Genomic DNA, 13,428 nt, shown 5'->3' with positions numbered 1-13,428 from the left:
AGCCCACGCTGAATGGGCGGGGCCACACCTCCATGGAAATTATCCAGAGTTATCACCCACAGTTGGGTGGGGTACATCTCCATGGACAACCTAATCCAAACGTTCCAACTTAATCAACACTAATATGTCTGTCCCCACAAGATTGCGTCAAAGAACATGGCTTTTTCTGGGGAACATAATATATACAAACCGGTACAGTTGGTGTCTTAAAACAATAGAGATTTCTTATCTCACAGTTTCTGTGGGCCAGGAATTCAGAAGCAGTGTAGCTGGACGGTTCTGACTCAGGGTCTCATGAGATTATAGTCAGGATATTGCCCAGAGTTGCTGTCATGCAGCCATCTGAAGGCCTCACTGGGCTGGAGGATCCACTTTCACTTACATGTATGAAAGTTGATGCTGGCTGTTGGCAGGAGGCCGCAGTTTCTCTCCAAATGAGTCTCTCCCTGCAATGCTTGAATGTCTTCTTGACATTCAAGCTCTACCTTCTTTGAACACGTAAAACACTTATTATCAGATCCTCTCTTCTGTGCACTGAGTCATGCAACATCTTATATTCTTAGCTCTGAGAACAGAGACTGTTTTTATGTTCTTTTGTAGCTTCTACTATGCCAAAATTTGGGTCAAAGTGTAGATGGTGCTTAAAAGTTCTTGTAGAATTGAATAACATGATATTGATTTTTGTTTTTTCAGCTATCTTCTAAAAGTTTCAGAATTCTAAATTTCCCAGGAATTTTTCTTCCAAAGACAAATGTTTTCACAATTATTTCAATTATTTGTAACTTTAAATCCCATCAGGAACTACATTGCAAAAGTCTTTAAATTACTGAAGCCTAACATTTAATTTAATGATGAACAAAACTAAGCTAATTAACATTCACAGATGACAAGTAAAGGGTTGGCAGCAATTTCAACATCTGCTTTAAATTCATTTAGTGTTGAGCAAGCAGTGATTTAAAAAAAACTGAATAAGTTAGTATTTCTCCATTATCCTTGTAGTAGCTATCTTTGCTAATTGAAATTGACTCTTCAGTTATGTAGATAGACCCAAAGTAAACATTTGGATAGGGATTAACCCATTCTTGGGTTTGGGATGAAAGTGCTTTAATGTGGGAGACTTTTCTACCATTTCCCCTTCCAAATTTGTTCCCAGGTGTTCCAGGCAAAGGCCTTTTATTAGGATTGATTCACTCTTGGAAAACAGGTATAGTAATCAGTATATTATCTGGAACTAGCCTTAAGTTCTAAAACAACTTGCTTTTTTTTTTTAATTAACATCACTGAGGAGACACACATACACACATAATCTGTGAACAGTATCTTCAGACAATGGCAGTCTGTTCTTTATGTACAATCTGTCTTCATTTGTCCCAAACATTTGTACCTACCCTTCCTTTTAGGCATATGTCTTGTCAAATAAAATAGCAAAGAACCATCTGAGGTAATTGGTTACAAAGGAATTACATGATATATACTATTAACAAAATGTGTTGAAAATATAGGTAATAATTTCTACGAATATTTTATTTACATGATTATTACTTTTGCTAAATTGCACAATTTATCACTGTAAACTGTGCATTTAAAATTTACATTAGAAGAATACAAAATTGAAAGGAATTTTTAGGATATAATAAATATGAAAATAACCACAGATACAAAAGCATTTGAAAGATTAGATAAAGAATTTCTTCTCTACATTTTGCTCACTCATTTTTTTTTTTTTCTGGACAGAATCAACTACTCTGGTTTTAATACCCACCTAAATCCTGACAACTTCTATATCTGTATTTCTAACCCTGGCCTTTCTTTTGCTCTCTGTATCTATAAACCCAATCTTCTACTGGGAGCTTGCATTTGGATGACCCATAAATACTCCGGACTCAAAATTTCTCAAACTGAACTTACGTCTATCTGCATCCCAATTCCTACCTGCCATTTCTATAGAGGTGAATGGTTTCGCCATATACTCAGTCTTCTAAGTCAGAAACTTGGGAATTATTCTATATTCTTTTCTTTATCCTTATATATAATCAGTGTTCAGGGCCTATTAGTTTTTTCCTGCCTAAATATTTTTCAAGTCAGTTCCTTCTTCTCCATCTCTGCAGCTATTTTCTTGTTTCTGTTACTCATTATCTTTTTTTTTTTTTACTCATTATCTTTTACTGAAGGAATTTGTTCATTAGAATCCACCTCCTTCCACTCTTCCCCATGCACTCAATACAGCCTGTACACCAGTTCAAACTGGCAGCCCGTGGGCCATATTTACTTATCAGCTTTTAATTTTGTTATCATTTTTAATCACTCAAATGTCTTTATACACTCTTCAGTTTGTCACCCCCAACATTCCCTATCACTTTAGACTAGACTCAGTTTATACATTTATTACTTGCTTGGTCCTTAGAGGCATTTGAATTTGTGCCTCTTGCTCCACATTTTCTAAATTGGAAATCTACCTAAAATTCTTTAATAGTTCATCATGCTCTATAAAGAATGTCCAAATTCCTTACCACTGATAAATTTCTCCCATGATCTTGCTCATCTTAAAGTACTTATATTTCAACCATTCTGTACTTGCAGATCCAAATATATCCTGATGCTGCATGATTTTATGTCTTGGCTAAACCTTGTTTCTTCTGCTTTGCTATATTCTACTAACTTCCCTCAACTGTTAACTTAGGCCTATGACTTGAGCAGCATTTTCTCTGTAACCTCTCTCCCAAGCAGAATTACTCATTTCTGCCTCATGCTACCACTGCCCCTGAAATATACCTTGAATATTACATTTATCACAATATGTTTTAATTATGTGTTTATATATTTGTTTTCTTCACTAGTCTATGAGATCCTTGGGGCCAGTTTATTATGTCTTTAAATTTCCAATGCTTGGTATAGTATCTGATACATAGCTGGAATGCAATATATTTGTTATGTGAATAAATGAATGGATGGATAATACACATTTAATACAGCATTATTACTGAAAACAAATATAGCACTTACTGTGTGTCATATATTGTTCTAAGCACTTAAATTATCTCACTTAATCCTCCCAACAATCCTATGAATTAGCAATGAATGAATATGAAATCCATATTCAAGTGAACCAAATATGCAAGTAGTTTTCTATATTCATGATTTAAGAACCATCTCTACAGTAGTAGAAATGACTGTCATGTTTGTATTAAATAAAATAAGTTAATGGAGTAAACTTACACTTATTGATTAATTATAAATAACTAAGATAGATAGATAGATAGATAGATAGATAGATAGATAGATATAGTTTTGTATATGTATGGCTATGAGGAAGAGCCAGATCATTACTTTAGGGTCCTTATGTAATTACCACAAACTTGTGCAATTTCTCAAAAACTCAGGTTGGCTATTTCTATTCTACTTCTGCTTAAATTCTTCTTAGAAGAGGCAAAATCTTGTGTTATGGTTTTTAGCCTGAATCAAAAGAATTTCTTCCTGCCATAAAAACATTATTATTAACAATGATTTATTTGTACAAAGTACTTGGTAATCTGTCAGCATAGACAAAACCTATTTTCCTATGTCATGACAATACTTCAGTTTTGCCTATTCAAAGTCTTTGCAATGTTCTCTGTGGCCCTACATAATCTGCACCCCTACCATTCTTTTCATCAGGAAAAGAATATCTTCACAGCTTATTTGGATAGATAGTGTTCATGTAGGCAGAGAGATGGGAAAGAACTTCAGGGAGAGTGACATGATAAATGCAGGCAAGCACAAGGCATGTTTGCGGTTGGGAGACTAGGCCAGTCTTGGCTGGAGAGGAGAATTCCTCTACACGGCTGATGGGAGAGACAGCTCAGCCAGCATTTGGCAGGGAGTGGAGAGCCACTGAAGGGTCTTGAATAGGAAAGGACCATTATCCAAAGAATGTTTAACAAAGATGAATGCAAAATGGGTTCAGGATGGATTGAAGGTAGAAGAGTCAGGGAAGTCAGGGAAGTCAGTTAGGAGGTAACGATAAGATCCTAAACTGGGATATCAGTCACAGAGCTGGAAGAAAAATAATGAAAGTGATAAAGATTGTGGAAAGAGATCTAGTTCCTAACTAGATATGGGAGGCAAGGACTGGGGGTGGGGTGAGGAGTGGTGTCCAGATAATAATGACCAGAGCTCCCAGGAAGAGGATCCATGGGGAATAGAAGATGATGCCAATGGGGTGTATTGTGCAGCTGGAACAGGACCCATAGCCAGAAGATGGATTAGGTCTTAATGAAGTCTTTAAGTTCTGATTCTGGTTATTTCTGTAAGGTGAGAAGTAGCCAATTAAGAGACGGAGAATGGCAAAGGAGTTGTTTTATGCCACTTATGGGAGATGAGTTGGTACAACAGTTTTGGTTGGGAATTTGGAGAAACTCATCAATATTTAAAATATGCATACCCTTTGAAACATTATCTTCTAGCAACTTATATTTGCACAATTGGTCAAGAGTATACACAAGGATGCTCACTTCTGTATTGCTTAGCCTACAATGGCAGAAACTGGAGTCAAGCTAATTGCCCATCATGGAATGGTACATCTACGCAAAGAAATAGCATGCCACTGCTACAAAATGAGGGAAAGCTGTGTATACTAACACAGAAAGATGTCTATGATATATTAAGTGAAAAAAGCAAGTTGCAGAATAATGGGTCTAGTATTATCCCATACTAAATCCTCAAATGCATTCATATTTTAAAACATTTCTTCTTGATCTATATTGACATGTCTACCTGCTTCTCTTGCTTTTAAGTTTACTTGTAGTTCTTCATCGTTGTTTGTCATGTAGGGATGTAAGAGAATTCTGAAATCATTGTCAGATTGTGAATTCTTTCAGCATCATCATACCATCTCACTTTGGACAAGTTCCTTTCAACAAGCATTTATTGGGCACTTTAGTACATAATAAGTTCTATTTGAGGCCTGGGATGGATGACCTTTTCTACTACCCACTTTTCCTACTTGTACATCATCTGTGTTCTTTTTCAGTGTAAGCTCTGCCTACCATTGTGATTTTCAATTCTCTGAACATCAGAATAACCTGGGAAGCTTAAAAAAAATACTAAAATAAGAAGTTCACTCCCAGGGATTCTGACTCTGCTGGTGGATCAGACGCAGAAACAGGTATGTTTTAAAAGTTCCTTAGGTAAGGCTAATGTGTAAGCAGCATCGAGAACCATTTGGCCAAGACTAACCTTTAAACAGAAACTAGAACTTGAGAACACCCAGCTTCCAGAAATCAAAGCCTGAGTGGTTCCAATGGCACCTTCCATATAAGTGGTCCCTGTTTGTCAGAACTGCTTTGTTCAGATCTGCTTTATATAAGAAGGTAGAGGCTGATGGCAGAAAGCACCAAATTTGGGCTGATTTAGGACTAGAGTGCTTAATTGTAGAAAACTGATTATCTGTACAACTGGTTTAGGGGCAGTCCTTCATGGAGGAAAGATGCAGACTAAATGCCTATGGGGAACTATACTAACCCTCAGATTCTGTTCTTTGTCATTCATGTGCCTCAAAGATTTTAGGAATAAGCAAATATTATTTTAGTACTTTAATGCGTGGGGAACCTGCAGCCTTTAGGCTTTATTTTTTGGCACAGTAGTTGCAATGAAGCAGGAACCAGAACTCCTGACCCCCAAACTCCAGAATTTATCAGCGGTTGACAAGACTTTGAAGGTGGATCCTGATTTCTAATCCTGGCTTAGCCACTGACCAGATAGATGTGTGGCCCTGCTTAAGTCACCTCTACTCTCAGGACCTCAGTTTCCTCAAATGAGGTAAATTGAACTAATTGTTCTAGCCAACCCTCCTTTAGCTTTAACAGTGACACTAGGTGGCACTCCTGTAATTCCAGTGGGGAGCAATTGGAGCAAGTTGGTTGCCAGGCTGTTACAGACTCAAGGGCCTGCCAGGGGTAATTTGGGAAGTAATGCAGTTTTACGAAGATTGCTTGGGATTCCTTTTATCAACAGACCTTTTGAATCGTGGATGTATGCTGTATATTGCTAGTTCCTTTCACTAATTATGTACTTTTATTTATTTCATATTCCTCTCCTTACTGTCATCTCAACTTTGAAAATATTGTATGGAAAGCTATTTCTATGAATTTGTGATGTTGTTTAGACCATCTTTGTGTAATTAAAAGCATTTGGTATTACCTTAGCACATTCTAAGCACTCCCAGTCGCCTGCCACTGTATGAGTAACTTAGAAGTAGAGAGAGACCCACTGTCTCAACACTGAACTTCAAGCAAATGGGGCTCTTCCCTGCAATGAGTCACCATTGGATGGACAGCAGTTTGTTCTGGTGTCTAAGTTCCCAGGGAGGTTCATTCTCATCCATGTTCATTTCAGGTATCCAGTCTGGCTCAAACTGCGTCAGAACTCAACCTTCAGAGGTGGAGGCAGTGGAGACGTCTGTGATCAGAATATATTGCCAAAGGTGCCACCTTCTTCACTGAGCAAAAGTCATCTAAGTCATTTGCCAGATGCTTTTCCTTCAACCAACAGTCAGAGAAGAAGCACCTAAAAAATTGGGCAATAAAATAAACAAGGAAGAACCAAATTTGGGGGCCTGTGAGGTCTGCAAAAAGATTTAGGAAGTTTTATATTGCTAATTCATTTTAGGAATAAAAGGTGGTTTTCACTGATTTCATCACCTGTCAGTTTGAGAAGGCTTTGAGTTGCATGAACTTCTTGAGTTGAAGTATAGTCACAACTATCAGACCTAGGGATGTGGTGTGGTGTGGTGTTAGGATTAGGGTAACACTAGAAATATCCAAAGCCAAAATATTAACAGCAATAATATTATAGGTGACTTTTATTGTCACCTCTATACTTTTCTACATTTTTTTCAAATTTTATTTTAAAACATGAATTTGTCTGTATGATTTTATTATTGCAAAAATTATTTCAAAAAACGAATAAAAGGAAAGAGAAAGAAATGATTAGGAGGTGTGCTGGTTTGTGTATATTGTGTCCCCCAGAAAAAGCCATGTTCTTTGACGCAGTCTTGAGGGGGCAGATGTATTTGAGTTGATTAGGTTGGAATCTTTTGATTGTTTCCACGGAGATGTGACTCACCCAACTGAGTGAAACCTTTGGTTAGGGTGTGACCTCTGATTGAACGTTTCCACAGAGGTGTGGCCCCACATTCACCATGGGCCTTGATTAATTCACTGGAGCCCTATAAAAACTCAGACAGGACTTCACTGCTAGCTGTAGCTGAGAGACATATTTTGAAGACGGCCATTGGAAGTTGACACTGACATTTTGGAGAACTCCATTTTGAAACACAACCTGGTAGCAAGCAGATGCCAGCCACGTGCCTTCCCAGCTAACAGAGGTTTTCCGGATGGCATTGGCCATCCTCCAGTGAAGGTACCCAATTGTTGATGCCTTACCTTGGACACTTTATGGCCTTAAGACTGTAACTGTATAACCAAATAAACCCCCTTTATAAAAGCCAATCCATTTCCAGTGTTTTGCAAAACAGCAGCATTAGCAAACCAGAACAGGAGGCTTTCAACAAAGGAATAATTTTTGTAATTTACCTTGTTTATGGTAAAATAGCTAGTATGATTTCAAAATTATCTAACTTGAACTATTTCTCTTGGATATGGAAATTAAGTGACTCTGTTCTGATTCACTGACAGCAAAGGAAGACATGAAAGACTTTATTAACATTATTAAAATTGTCATAAACATACACAAAAGGTACTTTTAAAATATGAGTAGGATAAAAATAAATTTTAAATAATTTATAATTTTCCTCTTCTTTAATCAAAATGGAATAATTTAAGTACGGGATTGTTTTTCTCTACTGTGAACATTTATACTTTTAACAGCATGCCAGTTCTGCAAGCTTGGCAGATACCCAGTTGTGGCTTTGTTTAATTCTTTTACTTGTCACTCAACATTCCCTCTTAACATCCCTAAGGGAAAGAAACTAGGCACAGAAAAGATTTGGAGGAAGGGTCTGCTCCAGTCTCGGCCCACAGTAACTGTGTAAGCACAGTCAGGTGGTTAGGTGTTCTGGGTCTCAGTTTTTCCATTTGCAAAGTGAAGCACAGGTGCTCTTACTAACCCTACCACCTAGATTATCATGAGAATAAAATGAGATCATGTATGTGACAGGACTTTAAAAAGTATAAATACTCTATAGGTAGGTTCTCCAAGAAGCAGATGGTGAAATAGACTTAGAAGTATAAAAGGTTTTCAGGGGGAGTAACACCTGTAAAAGAAAAGGAGAGAGAGCAGAATTGAGCAAGGGGAGTCATCGGACCAGGATGCTTTCTCTTCTAGCGCAAAGGGAGCACCAGAGCAAAGATGACCAATTCAAGGAGTCTGCATTGGGTGGAAATGATTAGTCTCCTATAACATTGCCTTAACATTGTTTCTAGCCTGCAATAGTCATTGGTTGGGGCCACCCCAAGAAGAGCATAACGTTAGCTCCAACATTGAACAGAACTTGAAGTAGCTAACAGCTGGTAGCATGTTCTTTCTTGAAAGGAGATCTGAGCAGCACATTGCCTGTCTCTCACAATGTCTACTAATATGACTACCTGAGACCATCACTTGAGACAGTTATAGGTTATATCTCAAGATCTGGAGTTCCCTTTCTCTGACCATAAATTTCTATTCTTTGATCATTCCAAGTCCCCTCTCCTACTGAACAAGCTCCTCTTTCCCTCCATGACCCCTATTCTTCCATCCCTCCCTGTCTTGATAGTTCTTCACCTCCTTCTGATTTCTCTTGCCTCACTAGCAAGGCTCACCAGCTTGGGCTGTTGGGTCTGGCATTTTATTTTTACCCTCTTTTGCTCCTATTAAGCCTTCAAATGTCTCATGACCTTCAGAATAATTTCTAATTCTGGATCATCCCATGGTCTGCTTTCTTTCCTCTACAACTTGAGTGAGGGAGTCTCATTGGAAAAAATTCATGTGAAACTACTGTATGGTCAACTATACTTCCATGCCACCCAATGTCATCAAGGCTTTTATGTAGTAACCATTTACTGAGTTTTAATTGACTCCCTATTCCACTTACGTGACATTTAACTTGTAGGAGATGATTGGAATTTATCCCATACTGCCTTGTGCTATAGGTGTCTATATACTTGAAGTACTCACTTCCACTCTTTTCTTTCCAACTTTTATATGGTGACACTTGAGGGAAGGGCTATGACATGTACAACTCCGGCTCCTGTCCAATACCCAGCACAGTATCATGAACTTACTAGGCACTCAAGAAAATGTTGAACAATAAATAATCGAATGAAGAAAAGCTAAATTGAATGCTTATTGCAGGCTAGGAGCAGTGTCAAGTATTTTATACATCATCTTACTTAATTTTTAATCCCATAGCACTCCCATTTTGTAGCTTTTATTAGTCCCATTTTATAAATTTGTTCGCCTGACTACCTGTTTCCACTAAATAAGAGTTCAGGTCTGATTAATTTCTGTAGCTTTCTGTCTCCATTTTCAGGCAATGCCTGACTCATAGATGGTGCTCAATAAAAGATGATGGATCAAGTAACTAGCAGAACTAACAAACAAAGGGGCAATGTCAAGATTCAAATCTAGGTCTGTCTAACTCCAAAGACTGTGCATTTTGTATGTCTTGTGGCCCTCTCTCAATTAAGTGTGATCACTACCCACAGCCTCATGACAATATAATGATCAAATTTGAATTAGAAGAAATGTTCCTACATGCCATACTCTAATCAAAATGCTGACAGAAATTATAGTTCCTTCTCACTTGCCTTATTTACAGCTGAAGAATGTACCTAATATCATAGAAAGAACAATTAGCTAGTTCATGAATTTTCTGTTTCCTCTTCAAAGGTATGATTGTGTTTCTTTATCTAATTGTTTCTTTACTTTGATTTGAGGTCATCATTGACTCTTAAATGGTGCTATTTTTGGGTACCATTTCAGTTCCATTTGAATTTCATAAGCCTTCCATTTCTCACCAGGAAAACAAGCTTAGCCAACATTTGCCTATGCTAACACTGCTGACAAAATTATAAAGCATGCTATGTAGTAGAAAATGATAATTAAGCTATTAATTAATCTTCATTTCTTCTAGGATTTGGCTCTTAGTTAACTGAAACAGTTTGATAGTAGTGTAAATGATGTGGCAAGCACCAGAAAGAAGCCTGTAGATAGCTCGCTTATCCCAAAAGTATGCAAATCTTTGAACTATATGTTGATAATTGAACACTAGTAGGGTTGAAATTCCAGAATTTCCATTCCCACCACTACTTAATAATAGAATCAAATAACCGTGAATGCCTTTTAGAGATTAATGAGGCTTTCATTCATAAAGCATTTTAAGAACCTTTCAGTGTAAATGCCAACTATTTTTACATCTTGTGATTACATGACAAAATGTATTCCTAAACAATCTGGATAGCTCCAAAAGAGTTCTAATGTTTTCCTTTCAAAAATAGCAATAACATTGCCAGTGATAATTAAACAAACATGTCCTTTTTGAAATAGATGGGTATTAACCTAACGGAAGCATGTATTGCAAATTTCTGCCCAAACAATGAAATAGAAACAATCTGTAAAATGAGAGCCAAACTAAATGATCTCTAACGTTACTTTCACCTATGGGGAAAAAAATAAAGCTATGGTTTTAAGCTTGAAAAAGTTTAGCCAATTCTAAAATCTGAATATAATTCACATGACCTATTATTCATGCCTGACATGATAAATTCTTGTTGTCAACATGGAAGTTAACAACTCTATGTGAATTCACCGATGTGGTGGTTTGAAGCTGTATGTAACCTAGAAAAACAAGTTCTTATATTTATTCCATTTCTGTGGGTATAAACCCATTGTAAGTAGGGCCTTTTGATGGAGTTACTTCAGTTAAGGCATGTCCCACCTCAATCAGGTCTTACTCCTATTACTGGCATCCTAAATTCAGACAAAGAGAGAGAAAGTCACAGAGGGAGCAGTCAGAAGCTGAACATCAGTGGAACCTGGAAGAGAAGGGAGAGACAAGGAGATGCCACCATGTGCCTTGCCATGTGACAGAGGAGCCAAAGGTTGCCAGCAGCCAGCCCCAGAACACTGGTCTTCAAGAAGAAAGCATCGTCTTGGTGATGCTTTGATTTGTACTTTTTCTCAGCCTCAAACTGTGAGCAAATAAATTCCCATTGTTTAAGCTGACCCATTTCATGGTATTTGCTGGAGCAACTTAGGAAACTAAAACAATCCAAAAATCTGTTTTTTATTAACCCATCATTCCATCTATATGTTTAAAGAAATAGTCATAATCTAACAGCTTCTAGTTAGAGGAAGAGGCATTTTCAGAAATGTTTTTCCTTATGTTTTTGCTGAGATGATGACAGAATATCAAAACCCAGCTTTATATTCCACACATAAGAGTTTTTTTTGTTTTGTTTTATTTTGTTTTTTACCATATTTTTATGAAAAAAACAGTGCTGGCTATTCCAACACCTCTCCAGATCATAATAGTATCTTAATTCATATCATGCTTAGAAGTTTAAAATTTCTTTTTTCAGCTTTTTGTCTTCCCATCACATTCACCATATTGGCTCTTCTAAACCTTCTCATTACTCTCTAAGCACCTATTTCCCTTGTCCTCTCATTCACCATATTTGATCCTAAAAGCCCCGAGGTTGGCAGGTGGTCTCATTCAGAGATGAGCCAACTGAAGCTCAGAGAAATGGAAAAGACAGCTGGTAGGTGGAGATGCCTCAAATTACTAACTTAAATTATAGTTAAGTTGAGTGAAGTTTTTGAACGAAAAGGAATCATTTGAGTAATAGAAAATAGGTGAAATTATTTTAGAACAGTTGATAATTGATGGATCCATTTCAAGACTATTTGCCCACCCACAAGGATCCACATGGATCATTTTAAATGGAATTTAATGTCTTTTGACATGCACCCTTCTGACTCTAATGCAGACAGTTCAATTAGATGGATTTGAGATTGGACACTTCTGACTCTCTGACTGTGTAACATGTGTGGAGAGACATAGTGCCTGGCAAATAGTAGGAGCAGAATAAATATCTGTTGAACTAATAAATGGACTTCAAAATTTTAATAGGGCCCCTGCCTCACAACATATACACAAATGAACTGAAAATGGATTAATAACCTAAATATAAGAGCTAAAACCATAAAACTCTCAGAAGAAAGCAGGAGGAAATAATGGTCTTGCATTCTTAGATGCCAAAAAAAAAAAAAAAAGAACAACAAAAGAAAATATATACATTGGACTTCATTAAAATTTAAAACTTTCGTGCATTAAAGGACATTAACAAGAAAGTGAAAAGACAACCTCCAAAATGGAGAAAATAGTTGGAAACCATTTATCTGATAAGGATTTAATATCCAGATTTATAAAGAAGTCCTACAAGTCAACAACAGAAGACAAACAACCCAATTTAAAAATGGGCAAAGGACTTGAATAGACATTTCTCAAAAGAAAATGTTCAGGTGACCAATAAGCACAAAAGCACATGAAAAGATGCTCATCATTAGCCATTAGAGAAATGCAAATCCAAAACACAATGAGATACCACTACTAGAATGGCTATTATTAAACACACACACACACACACACACACACACACACACACGAAAATAACAAATGCTGGTGAGGATGTGGAGAAATTTGGAAACCTCACATATTATGGATGGGAATATAAAATTGTGAAGCCACTGTGGAAAACAGTTTGGCAGTTTCTAAAAATATTAAATGCTATATGACATGGAAATTCCACTCCTAGGCATAAACCCCAAAGCACTGAAAGCAGGGACTCAAACAGATACTTGTACATCAACATTCATAGCAGCATTATTCACGATAGCTGAAAGGTAGAAGCAATCTAAGGTCGATCAACAGATGAATGACTACACAAACTGTGGTATACCCAAACAATGGAATACCACTCAGCCATTAAAAGGAAGAAGTTTTCATATATGCTCCAATATATTTGAACTTTGAAAACATGCTAAGTGATAGAAGCCAGACACAAAAGGACAAATGTAGTATGATTCCACATATGAAATATTTAGAATAATCAAATTCATAGGCACAGAAAGTAAATTAGGGGTTACCAGGGACTGAGGGAAAAGGTAATGGGAAATTATTGCTTAATGGGTACAAAGTTTCTTTTGGGATGAAAAAGTTTTGGTAATGGATGGTGGTGATTGTAAAAATAATTAATGCCACTGAATTGTACACTTAAAAAATGGTTAAAATGGCAAAATTTATGGTCACATATATACATATTACCACAATAAAAATAAATTAAAAAAACTTTAATATGGGCTCTTTCTTTGTAATTTTTTTTTTTTTTGGCACAATCCTTTTGGAAAGCAACAAGGCAACAGGTAGCAAGAACCATATTGTAATGGAGAAGT

This window comes from Choloepus didactylus, chromosome 1, assembly GCF_015220235.1.
Source record: "Choloepus didactylus isolate mChoDid1 chromosome 1, mChoDid1.pri, whole genome shotgun sequence".
Lineage (NCBI taxonomy): Eukaryota > Metazoa > Chordata > Mammalia > Pilosa > Megalonychidae > Choloepus > Choloepus didactylus.
This window is presented reverse-complemented; position numbering follows the sequence as displayed.